Below are 14,126 nucleotides of genomic sequence, written 5' to 3' on the forward strand. Positions count from 1 at the left end.
TAGATGAAATATATCTTGGTAAACTTCAAAAGATCTTTTTCTAGGCTTGTACAGGAATAAGCTTTGAGATGCACAATGTGCCACAGACCTAAGATTAGAATATATTTCATGACGTTCTCAGAGACACTCAATTAAATGTTTTCATCCTAGCAAGAATGTTTGCAGACACTGAGAATTAGTTTCAAAATGGAAAGTGATTATTATTTGTGTTACCTAGATAAGAAACACCTAAGGCATGATATCTGACTATAATATATGCTTGTAAAACAGGCAAATAAGAAAGAAAAGTACTGCTTAATAGTGTTACCACTTTCTATTAAGATTCTGCCACAGGATCCTAGGTAGTTGTGAAATAGACCTGATGAGAAACACGTGAGTTAACCTTTCCGAATAATAATACCATCTGCAGGAGTTTCCCAGCCATCAGTGCTTGTCCCTGAAGACCATTTGTATTTCACACATTAATATTCATTAGGTGTAACACCATATGTTGCACAGCAGGATGTGCTGCCAGCAGACTGCTTGTCATAAAGCCAGATTTAATAAAGCTTTGTAAAACAAACATTATGATGATAAATACAAAATGACAGGTTAATTAAGACAATCTTAATTGCCATTTTCCATAATAACACTTGTTTAGTATGTATCTGTCTTATGCGAGTACCTTACTTGTTCAGCTTTCACTCTATATCTTTTTTCTTTCCAGGAGGGAATCTGTACCTTTGTACGATTTAAAGCACTTAATGCTCTGCTTTATTTAACACATTGATTAAAGACTAATAAATTGCTATTATACTCTGGATGTGCATAAGCTTTTAACTCTAATCTTGATAAGTGCAGCAATAAATTCAGCAAGAAAGAAAGGAAATAATTAAAAAAAATTCTAGTTAGGGAGTCTGTTTTAAAATGCATACATGAAATCATAGCTGAAAGTTTATGGACAGACACCATGCAGACTCATTACAGTGAAGACACAGTTTTACATTGAAGCTGCTCAGTGAAATAGAGATTCACTCTAACTGAAATTCAAGTTTTCCCATAGCAATCCATAGGAACAAATGGGCTTTCATTCTACTTCACTAGAAAGGAATTTTATTATATCTATGTTTCCATACACTGATAATTCCATTAGAGAGGAAGGACCTTCAAGATGTGAAACTATATTATGAATTCATGTGGATAAGTGATACCTATTTCTCCTCTTTCCCAGTTACCCTTTCTTGTGGGTGTTGCCAGATTGGCAATAAATAATCTTCCTCAAGCCTGTAAAGATGAACTGTTTGCAAATTTTCAGAAACTTGCCTGACTGTTGCTGGGTCTGCAAATTAATTTCTATATTGTACATGGTTTTTACTGTGTCGCTTAGTCACAGAACTTTGCCTATTCAAATGACAGAGGAAGATCAGTTGTTATGGGCACTTAGGGTAACGTCCTGGTCCCATTGATGTCAAATTCAAAATTCCCCATTGACTACAGAGGGAGAACTGGATTTTACCCATAGTTTTTACATTTTGGGGCCAATTTTTCATCCTGGCCTTAGCCATTTTGCAAGTGTAAGGAATTACAGGCACAAAATTACCCTCACAATTTAGATGAGTTAGAAAATTAGTCCCAGACTTTGCACTGATTGTGAAGACATCTAAATTAGCTAAATGGTGTCTCAAGTGGAAAACTGCCCACAAAATTTGAAGCCAATGGATGAAAATATTCTGACATGGTCTAAATACTTTTACCTGTCCTCTGCTTTATTTTAAACATGATTTTAAAGACAAAGAAAATTGTCAGACAACTCCATGAGAGTAACCTCTCCCAAGCCAATATATCTCAGACAAATTTATATTAGGATTTTATTTGCTGAAACTACTTAAGATAGAGTAAGCTTTTCAAATTCACAGCTCAGCTAGACTCACTCTATGGAACTCGTATATTGCACATCTTTGCAGGGCAGTGTTTCAGAAATTCACATGATTTGCTAGTCTGTAGTCCCCTTTTTATAGACTACCTCCTCCAAAAACGTTTTGGGGGTTGGGAATCATGTCACTGCAAGTTATGAAGAACAATTACATTATTGACAAAACCAAGAATTCAAAAATTGAGAGTCAGACCCTCCCCCCAAAAAAATCTTCATTGGCTTAAATTATAAGATTTAAAAACGATAGTTTTTTTTTCCTGTTTCCTTTAGTGTTGGAGCCTTTAGATGTCATGGCTTAAAGCTTTTCTCCACAACCACAAACATTTGAGCCTTTTTTCAATGAAAAGTGAGATTCTTACACATTCGCATGAAAGCGGGAGCTGGAGGTTTAAGAAAAACTTGATTAGACTCGTGATCAAAATTCTGAGAGTTGGCAGCACTGACCCTAGCAGGCATGGATAAAACCTTAAAAAGATAGTATATTGTAAAGGAAAGCATTGTAAAAAATGTGTTTGTGGTGGGGGGAAAGGTTGTTATATGTCCTCTGCCGCAAAATAGAATTTTTCAAATGCACTACTTTATAATCACTTTCCCATCTCCTGCCTGAATATATCTCCCAGAGATACTATGAATCGCTCTTTAGCCTTAGCTTTTTCACTGGATGGTTTCAAATCTGTCCCTGTTTATCTTTAATTTCAAATCACATTTCTTCTCAGATTTCAAAGTTCCCCCTCTGACCCATTTCGGAGATTAGTCTCTGTGCAGGATGTGGTCCCCTCTATCTTTATGTCAGGCTTCCTCCTATCACTTACTTGTCTATCTTGCTCCAGGTCTGAACCATACTAGACCTATAACTGTTACTTTCACTACACCACTTCCACAAGCCTTTAATGCATTTGATGCTTTGGGTGACATTCACTCTCATTTCCCATAACAGCACATAGGGGTAGCGGTGAATAAAAGGTCAGTCTCCCTCTTGCCCAGCCTTAAAGGGATAGCACTAAAATGAAAACAATTTCCCCACCAAAGTTCAGTTTGACTGGGAAATATTGACTCTGTAGTGTAGGGCAAATGTTCTCCCAGACAATTTTCTATGGCAGTAGCTGAATCAGATAAAGAAAAACAAACGACCTGAACCTCAGCCCAAATCTTAAATTTAACTCGGTGCTTTCTTTCATTTACAAAATATTCATGTTAGCACCCCATCTCTCTCTCTCTCATGCACACACACCCTTTCCTTGAAGAAATCCATCTTGAGTGTCAGTGGGATTGAGAAATTAATAGACAAGATGTTGCTTATACATTTCTTGACTTCTGGAGGTTTTCTGTTATTACAGTCAGGGCAATGTAGTCTAGGCTGTTTATGACGTGGGAAAGCCTCAGGGCATATGCACATGGATTCAAAAATCCAATCAAAACCCTGCAGACAAGATACCAGAACACCATGAGGAAATCTAGCTAAAGCTGGTGGGGTTGGGAGACATTGTAATGACTGAGGATAGGTAGTAGGATGGAATAAGGAAAGAAATAATGGGTAATGTTTCCCTCGGAGAAGGTGATGGGGGTGGGAGGGCAGCATGCTCTTTTCAGGTAAGTAGAGTCCTGCAAATCCATGGATATCCGCAGACCATTTTTGCAGATGGGGGATTGGATGCAGATGCAGTATCTGTGCAGGGCTCTAAATATAAGATCTCAAAGGCGGGGAAGTGAGACTGACTTTCTTTGCAGAAGTAGCTGCCTCCCTCTCCAACTGACCTGATAGGGCAGAAATTAATCACTTGCCTTCACACCCCTCCTGCACCCCTAGCCTCTGCACCCCCCCTTCTGCACCCCAACCCCTACACTGTGCCCCCTTTGTCCCTAAACCTTGCACCCCCTCCTGCACTCAACTGGGAACACGGACCTGGAGTCATGGAGTGCCTGCTGTCATTGTTCCTCTTCCCTATCACAGCCTCCTGTGTCCCTCACCCCTGCACCCCGCTCCTGCACCCATGTGTGGAAACTGACCTAGAGTCACAGTGTGCCTGTTGTTGCTCCTTGCTCCCCTCCTCACAGCCCCCGTAGGAGGCTGACATGCCAAGCCAAGAGGTGTTGGGGCTCATCCCAGGCAAGCCAGGGCAAAAATTAAGCACTGTAACCCTGGCAATGGTGGTCCACTTGCATGCTTCCGCAGGGATAACAGTGACTGGTGCAAAGAAACTGGGATTGCTGAGCTCTAAGTGTGGTGGCTTTATAAATCACAAGCTAAACAGGCAGCAGACTTTTTTATTTTATGAGTTTGTGATTTTGAGCATTATTGGCTTGAGACATTTATTTTATTATTTTTAATGCAAAAGGCTATTTGTTCTGATGCCAGTTGTATAATAAGATTGATTTTTTTAAAAATAATAACAACAATAATAATAGTATGCACATTTATTAAGGCATTTAACTTTGTTATACAATACACACGCGTGCACACAGACACTCCTCCTGACCGTGCATGATGCTGCAGGTGTGATGCAGATACAGATAAAAGATGGAGTACGGATCATGGGTTGGATACAACTTGATCCTTACGGATGCAGATCCACATCCACATTTTGTATCCATGCAGGGCTCTACAGGTAAGGGCAGTCAGACACTGAGGTGTGAAACAGAATGAAACTGATAAAGAACAAGTTACGAGGACTGGATGGGAATCATCCAGATGTTAGAGGAATTTAAGAATGAAGCAGCTGAACTGCTAACAAATATAAAATGTACATGATTTTGACAAGATTGTACTGAAGAACTTGAGGCTGGCAAATACTATACCTAGCTACCAAAAAAAAAAAAAAAAAAAACACGGGAGGGTAATTCTGAGAATTCCAGACCAATGGACCTTACATCAGTTAATGTTTTAAAAAAAAGAAAAAGAAAAAAAGCCAAAGATTAAACGTAGTTTTAAAATACTTAGTTGAGGATAATTAGTATGATCCAGTCATACCAGTAGTGGATTATCAAAGGTTATAGTAAGTCACAATGTAATTGTAAAATGTCCAAGTGTTTTCTTTCATTTGCACAGTGGAGAGCATGTCGAAAATTTTCTACTGATCTTTATCTTTCCCTAGAAAAGAGGCAGTTTCATCAAAACATTTTGTCAAAATTGTTTTGTTAGAAATAAATTGTTGAGAATTTATTCAATCGATTTACTCTAGTGGAATAGCAGGTTTGCTGCGGTTCTGGTTTATCAGATGATAGGTTTTCTACAGCTGCAGTTGTTTAATGAGCAAAGATGAAAATTGCCACAGTCCTGATCCAAGTTTTGGTCCTACTGAAATGACTGGGAGCACTAATTAAATGGGAGAAGATTTGGCTCAAAATAAAAATAATCTTTTAACTGTATATATCTGTTGATAATTCAGTAAGTAATCCCTTTTGACACATACACAATAGGTGTACAAGCCTAGATACGGTGAAAGAAATATCTGTTCCCTTGTTCCTTCACTAATTGTAAATATGTGCTGAGTGCAAATCAGACCATCAGATGAAACCATTCACAATCTCCTCAGGCCCAGCCACAGTATACTGTATGAAGTGGAGCTCATAGTTCATTTTATCCTGGGAGTTAATATTGAATGAATGCTCCAGCATGCTGTCACAGTGCCCGGTGCTGCTGAAGTTGTTTGGGTCTAAGATGACATGTAAAATGGTGGTCTGACCAGTTGTGGTCATTAATGATCCTATAACATTTTTGAAAGATTAGAAATGGTAGGACTGAGGTCAAGAGCAGTAGCACAGGAGACAGAAATACAACTGAAAACAGGGGATTTTGAGTGGGAGCTTGGTTGGAACGGAAGGGAGGAGGCAAACTACTGTTCCTTGGGGCAGTTAAGTGAGTTGTGTTTTTCTGTGTGTTGTGTTATGTGATTCTTTCTGTTTGCAGGGGCTGGAAGCGGGGACTGTGTTGTGAAAGCAGTAGAGCCCTGATTAGGGGGCAGAGCTGCCCTGATCAGGAGCCCTATAAAGGCAGCCAAGCAGTCAACCACTGGCAGAGGAAACAACCCAAAACAGAGAAGTTGGAGTTCTGCAGGAAGTGAAGGGAGTAGGCAAGACTCTGTATCCTAGGAGCAACATGGGGAGTTCTTGTGGTTCTGTCTGGTGGTGTCATTTGTCTCTGTTTGCAGGGGCTGGCAGGGAGCAGTGTGCTGTGCAGACAGCTGAGCCCTAATTAGGGTCCGGGGCTGTTTTGATTAGGAACCCTACAAAAGCAGCCAAGCAATCACCTAACACACTGGGAGCTGGAGTGCAAGCTCTCTGGGACTAGGCAAGCTCCTGTACCTCAGGGGCTGAAGGTGAGTTCTTATGTCTCTCTGGTGGTGGTGTGGTGTGCTTTTGTTGGTAGGGCCTGGTGGGGGGCAGTGTGCTGTGTAGGCCTTGAATCAGGCAGGGCTACCTGATTAGGAGCCCTATAAAGACAGCCAATACTTTCAACCCTACTTGATAGTGCAGAATGAGAAAGTATGAAATGTCCAAACTGTTTTCATTCCATAAAACCTGCCTCAGAAAAATCCTCTGTATCTTTTGGCCAAGAACAATCTGAAATCAAGTTCTATTGACACAGTGCAGCCAAGAGGATCTAAGCACCATCATTGCCAGGAGGCGTTGGAGATGGATTGGCCATGTCCTTCAGATGGAAACTGATTTCCTCACCAGAATAGCAATAAGATGGACACCTGATGGCAAGCGAAAACAAGGCCGCCCGAAAACAACATGGTGAAGAGCTATGGAAGCCGAGCTGAAAAACCTGGGGCACAGCTGGGGAACCATTGAAAGGCTTGCCAGAAACAGACAGGAGTGGAGGAACTTTGTCACTGCCCTAAGCGCCAGAGGCATAATAGAAACACGATGATGATGAAAGGCAGCCAAGGAGTTATTTAGCAGACTGAGAGCTGGAAACAAGGGAGCTGGAGTTGAAGCTTTGCTGGATGAAAGGGGAGTAGACAAGCCTCGTACCTCAGGGGCTGAAGGTGAGTCTTTGTGTGGTAGTGGGGTGTGTTTTTTGTTGGCAGGGTCTGGTAGGGGGCAGTGTGCTGTGTAAGCAGCTGAGCCTTTATTAGAACAAGTTGGTCTGGCATGATTCAACTTCTGTGAAACCACGTAATTTATCCCAATAGCCATCTGCATCTCTTAAGTACTTTCTCTTTCAAAATTTGTTCCAAGACCTTCCCTACAATTGAGGTCAAACTAACAGGCCTGTAGTTTCCCAGCTCATTTTTCCCCTTCTTAAATATAGGCAATTCTCATAGGGTACAACCCCTGAGTTTGCAAATACAATAGCAAGGATTTCTAATGGGTTGGCAATTGCATGTACTGTTCCTTTATTATTCTTGGACCCCTCAATTTAGTCACATCGAACTGTTTGAGTTTGATATCCACCTCGCTTGTGCTGTAATTTCTACTTCCATATCCTTGTTCCCAGGGCCGGCCCACAACATTTTGGCACCTGAGGCGGGGAGCTCATGTGACGCCCCCACTCCCCCTCACTTGGGCCAAAACTTTGAAAGGTCTCAATTCTGCCTTCTTCCTGTTCTACTCCTTTCATGGTACTGCTCTGCTACCTACCCCAATAAAGGAGAACTAACAACTTAAAATGCCTTGTACCATAGACTATTGCAGGACTGAAGTATAAGGTGATGGGTCTGTACAGCACCTAGCACAATGGGCCTCAAGGCACTATTGTAATAAAGGCAATAAAAGTAATGAATTAGCCCTAACCAATTTTATTTTGGGGTTTGTATGGAAATCCCAGCCTTTCACTGGTGGCTGTCATTAAATACTGTAACTTCAGCATTGATTTTCAACTGGGTAGCTCTGGAGACTGGTCATAAGAACTAGAGCATTTCAGCTACACATGACTCTAGCCAGGATGCTGGTGGTGAAAATTACTACTAGTTTAAAGTTCTTTGGTGGCATATGTGATGAGTTGGAGGTGTCAGACCAGATCCTAGTGGTCATGGGCACATTGCAAAACCTCACTTGGCATTGATTGGTACCCTTGTCAACAGTCTGAGATCATTGACTGAGCATAGAGCTGCTAATACCCTCTTATTTCTAGAAGTGGTCCCTCCAGCACAAGGCTGAGCCACATTAGCAAATCAATGCAAAGGGACACTAGCATGACCGCTGCCTATATTGCAGCTATTAGTTGGACAAAGAGCAGCATTCACTTTCACTCAATCCAGCACCTCTCATAAGTGTTCAGTTCTGGTTTTGAGAATTTATTAAACAAGTGGGAGTGTAAACTTAGCCGCTTGAGCGGCCCTTCTGAGGACTCAGAAGCTAATCACCAGATGAGATTGAAGCACAGAGATTGGGTAGGTCACATTGATCTTTCCCACCTCCAAAGCATTTTTAAAGACTTACTTTCTGAAGAGCAGCCAAGAGACTCTGGTAAATATAGGAGACTGGAATTTGAGGCCTACATTGGTACTTTTAAGTGCTTCTAGGCTTTAAAATCCAGTTCAGGAGACTGAGAAAGAAAGAGTAAACATGGTTTGAGTGGCAAAGTAACCACAAACCAAACTCAAGTACCATAAATACTTTTCAGTTGCAATATGACTTTTACATTTAATTCTTTTATAATACTTTCCCTCTGTTCATTAACATGGTGTTCTTGACAACTGCCTTTGCCATTAAAGATAAGCTTACTTTGCATGAGTCATGTCCTGCAACCCTTCCTTGTGCAAGTAGTTTTTACTCACACAAATAGTTGCATAGATGTCAACAGGACAACTAACTGGAGTAATGATTACTTGTAACAGAGAAGTGTGCAGGATTGGGCCTCGTGGCTGTCCCTCTCTGTGCATATAAGCAGCTTTCCTTATAAGACATGGTAAAGTGGTAAAATACAAAATGCACAGAGTAAATTGAGGGTCTCCATAGTCATTAATTGGTTACATCCTAAAGCTAAAAGAAATATTGACAAGGTTTGGTGGGAAGTGTGAGGGAGGGATCAGCTAATCTAAGTTTATTACTCATGGGAACCTGTTGCAAAAAAAGTCATTAAACAAAGTGGCCGTTCTGGCACTAAAATCAAACAGCTTTCTAAAAAGATTAACTGAACTTTGATGCTTTAATATCTGGATATCAATTTTCATTTTCAAATATCAGAAGGCTGCTGGCTATACATATTTTTCATTACTCAAGAATGAGCAATAATTTTGCACAGGGAGATTGTATTTTTTAATAAAAGCAGTGGCATAAGATCCATGTGGATTGAAAGCCATAGTTTTTGAATAAATTGGCATTCAAAAATAAAACTCCAAAACCTTCACTGATTGCCAAGTCATCGTTCATCTCACTTTGATGATTTTTTTTTTTGTCACTTTATAAAAAATGACCATGATAGCACATTTTACTCCCATGTACTCCTGGCATTTATCTGCCAATAGTCCAGATAGCCCTGTTCTAAAATAGACATTTCAATGGCATATATCAATCTGTAAGTCAGACAAAAAGGAGGGCCATAAAGAATGATCATGGGTAAGATCCATGGTCCATGTAGCCCTGTATCCTGTCTTCTGACAGTGGTCAGTGTCACATGCTTCAAAGGGAATGAACAAAATAGGGCAATTATCAAGTGATCCATCCTCTATCCAGTTCCAGCTCCTGGCAGTCAGTGGTTTAGGGACACCCAGAGCATGGGGTTGCATCCCTGACCATCTTGGATAATAGCCACTGGTGGACATATCGTCCATGAACTTATCTAGTTATTTTTAGAACTCTGTTCTTTTTTGGCCTTCTCAATATCCCCTGGCAACTAGTTCCACAGGTTGATTGTGTTGTGTGGAAAAAGTACTTTCTTTTGGTTTTTAAATCTGTTACACTAACTCCTCACTTAAAGTCATCCCAGTTAATGTTGTTTCGTTGTTATGTTGCTGATCAATTAGGGAACATGCTCATTTAAAGTTGTGCAATGTTCCCTTCTAACATCATTTGAAAGCCACCTGCTTTGTCCATTGCTTGCAGGAAGAGCAGCCCGTTACAGCTAGCTTGTAGGGGCTTGTAACCAGGGTGGACTGGCAGCCCCCCATCAGCTCCTGACTCCCCTAAGTTCCCTGTGCTGCAGCCGCACAGCAGGCTATCAATTCCTGGCAGTTCAGCTGTCCCTCCCCCCACTGCCATGTGCTGCTCCTGCCCTCAGCCTTGAAGCTGCTCTCAGACGCCTACATGCTGTGCAGAGGAGGAAGGGGGGGGGCTAACATCAGGGTGTCCCCCTCGCCCCTGCTCCTGCACCTCGCTTACCCCTTCTCCATATAGAGCAGAGAGGGGACATGGAGGAAAAGAGACAGAGAGAGCTTGGGGCAGCAGCTGCTGTCTCAACTTCATGATCTACTTAAAAAGACAATGCACTTAAGAGTGGGTCAGCTTACGTAAAGGGGCAGTGTGCATCTCTCTCTCTCTCTCCCCCCCCCCATACACAAGGTGTGGGTCTGTCTCTGTCTGCTATGCTGTCTCCCCTCCCTTGTGTGAGAGGCTACATTAACAACAATGTGTTAACCCTTGAGGGCTCAGCTGAGTGCGAGTTCATCACTTAGCAGCAAGGCATTCCCTGGGAAATATCCCTCCCTCTAACTTCACCACCTCAACCAGGGCCGGCTCCAGGCACCAGCTTAATAAGCAGGTGCTTGGGGCGGCCAAGGGAGAGGGTCAGCATGTGCGGCAATTCGGGGGCGGCAGGTTCCTCACTCCCTCTAGGAGGGAAGGACCTGCTGCCGAACTGCTGCCACCGATCGCGGCTTTTTTTTGTTTGGTTTGGTTTTTTTGCTTGGGGCGGCAGAAATCATGGAGCGCCCCTGACCTCAAGCAAGCTTCACAATCATCATAGCTGTGAACAATATTAAATTGTTTGTTTAAAACGTATACTGTGTGTATATCTATATAATATATACTTTGGTGAAAAAAATTTTCCTGGAACCTACCCCCCCCCATTTACATAAATTCCTATGGGGAAATTGGATTCGCTTAACATCATTTCGCTTGAAGTTGCATTTTTCAGGAACATAACTACACCATTAAGCGAGGAGTTACTGTACTTATTAACTTTTTTGGGTGATCCCTGGGTCTTGTGCTGTGGTGTTATAATAATGTCTCAATGACAATTTGACTTCAGTGGGTCTACTTCTGGTGGTAAGTGCCATGCTTGGGAGATGGTGTGGGCAATATCAGGCCCTAGAAGAGACAAATAAAAAGCACAGACATATGGGGTAGGGAAAGGAAGAATGAGGGTTAAAGTAAATATTTGTGCAAATTAGATCTATTCTAATATTTTATGTAGAGCAAGAATAGGGAAGGTGCATAGAACAAAGCAACAAAGGTATATGAAATTTGAGGGAGGGGAGAGTATGCTTTGCATAGATAGCGGTTGAAAAAGGACTAGTGGGAGCAGTCAGACAGTGCCATAAGGCAAAGAAATTAGTCATTAGGGCCTACATGTTTGAACTTGTGCCAAACGCTATGCATCCAAATCTGCATATAGAAATCTGAAGAAATAAGGGCCCTGAATTTTAAAGGGGCTGAGTAGAAATGCTTTCCAATCCCATGAGACTTTTCAAGATCTCAGAATTTTTTCTTGTTCTGTATCAAGACAAAACATCGATCTTTTTTTGGCTGACAAATCAAAAAACTATTCGTTTGGGCAATCTGAAACATTGTTTCAGTTTTGACAATTTATTGTATGTATTAAAGAAAAAAATAAGTCCAATTTCAAACTTTTTGCTTTGAAAATGTCAAAACCGTCTTTTTTTCCAACTGTTTTTAAGTCAGGGAAACTTGAAACTGACCCTTTCCAATTAATAGTTTTAATATATCCGCATTTGATGGGGGCAGGGGGGGGGGACATTTTGTTGAAGAATTCCTAACCAGTTGTAGTGCTGAGCACACATAGCTCCCACTGAAGTCTATAAAATAATATAAATTTTATGTTACTAACAGGCAAAACTGGGGGGGTGGGGAACCAAAAATGGTGGTTTAACAATAGGACTCGCATAGAATAGGCACCTTGATCTTTAGACCAAATCTATGCTAAGTAGACTTATATTGTATATCTAGGGAGGATGCTGTGTCCTCAGATACAATAGTGATCTATAAAATTAAAGCAATGAAATTAAGCTAAGAGAGACAGCTGTGTTCTGAGCAGTTAGAAATACAGAGCTATTTGTTCATAACAGACCAATGCAGCAAATCTTTTTTTCATCTCACTTCATGGAAGGTAACAACAGATACCTGTTTCCTAAGATCCTGGAATACGCAAAACACTTGAGCTAACATAGCAGAGAAAATCAGACTTAGCAGTAGAGCTATTTTAGCTATTAGTTGTCTGTATTTCATGTAAAATTGCCAACATTAATTACTGACTACCTCTTTCCTAAACTATTTTTACATGGGTTTTGTATATACATGTGTATGGTGTATATACCTAATCAGTCATCTGGATGAATAATTCTTTTACGCATCCAGATTAATAATACTACTTGTCACTCATGTAGTGCCTTTCATTTGGGGATCAGAAAGCACTTTCCACAAACGGGTGAATACAGTTAGTCTCTCTGCATCAATTTCCTCATTGGTGAAATAAGGATAAATGACTTTCCTTATATGAACCAGTGACTAAGCCTGGTGTAATACCCAGATGATCTGCCGCCTCTTTTGCTTCCAAATTATTTGCCTGCAATGTTTTATTACAGAGCTTGTATTCAATCAGCTCAAATTGAAGCTGAGTTGAAAAATCTGAATTTTTCATCAAGCAGGAAATTCCAGTATTTCAACACTTGTTTTCATTTTGAATATGGAAAAAGTTTAAATATATCTTTTTTTTTTTTCCTCTGGCTGGGGGGACTCTAACAATTTTATTTGGAAATGGTGATAAGTTTCATTTTTGGCATTTTTTGATCCAAAAAAGCACTTGTTTTTCAGCATATTCCTGAATCTAAATGTTTCATTTATTTGTTTGAACTGTCTCAAAGTGCTACTTTTCATTAAATTGAATTTCCTATTGTGGCACATTGCCCACTGGAATGGTAGTTCATGTTGCTGGATGCCCCGTTCTCCCATATGGCCCAGATTCCCTGGCTGGACTTTATCTCCCATCATGCACCATGCCACTTAGTCTTTCTTGACTGTGTTGCATCATGAAAAATGCAATCCAGCCAGGGACTGCACCAAATAGGAAAGAATGGGGTCCTGAACTATAATTTCCCTGAAGCAATGCACTGCACTACGGAAATGCAGTTGAATGTTGAACTGCCTCTAAATAAAATTCTGCAGGTGAGCTCTACAACCAAATTTTGATTTAGGTCAAACCAACCCCAAAAGAGAATATTTCTTTTTTTCCAGACAGAAAATAAAACTTGTCACATCAGCAAAATTTTGCTCAACTGCATTTTCAGTTGGGAATTTTCCATTAAAACAATTTTTCAACTAGCTTGAGTTCAGATAAAACATTTGACTGACCATTTAGGCCCATATAACCATGAGATCCATGTTGTCTCCTGAATTTTGATGTTACTTAGTATTATGCATATACACATCAGATAGAAGTATTTGACTCTAATTTTAGCTCGGCTGATAGCATGTCATCCTGCTGAAAGATCTCCATGTCTACATTCAAGTTTGGCGAGGGGCGGGGAGCCTGACCAAACATGGGTGGAACCATAATCATACAACCAACTACTGGAAAAAGGCAGATCAGGAGAAAATATTCCACATGGAAACTCATTCTGACCTTATTTGGAATAACTTCCGCTAGTCAGCGGCCATCTATATAATTGGGAAGTATCTGACTACAGTATTTTTTTCACGTCAGCTAAATCTGAGATGTAAATGTAAAATGTAGTATTCAGAAACATCATATGAATTTGTGATACTCCCTAGAGGAGCTGAGGTCCATGAACAGATTACATTGACACGTAACTACAGTGCTGAATTTTTTTCTATACCAGATACAGCCTTACTCAATTATTGTCCAACAAGCCACACCTTCTTGGGCTGTGATCTTGCCAGATGTCACTAGCTAATCTGGGTCTGGCTTGGTTTGAAGCGTTGGAGCAGAAACCTCCAAATAAAAATCAGGTATATGAGGAAGTGTGGTGGGTGATTCAGTAAATGTTCTTTCCTATATTTTAATACAGCACTGCACAAACCCTCCCATGTCTTTCAAGAGGTTTCTGTGCTGCTGGAATTGTCATCTTTT

This window comes from Trachemys scripta, chromosome 1 (assembly GCF_013100865.1).
Source record: "Trachemys scripta elegans isolate TJP31775 chromosome 1, CAS_Tse_1.0, whole genome shotgun sequence".
Classification (NCBI taxonomy): domain Eukaryota; kingdom Metazoa; phylum Chordata; order Testudines; family Emydidae; genus Trachemys; species Trachemys scripta.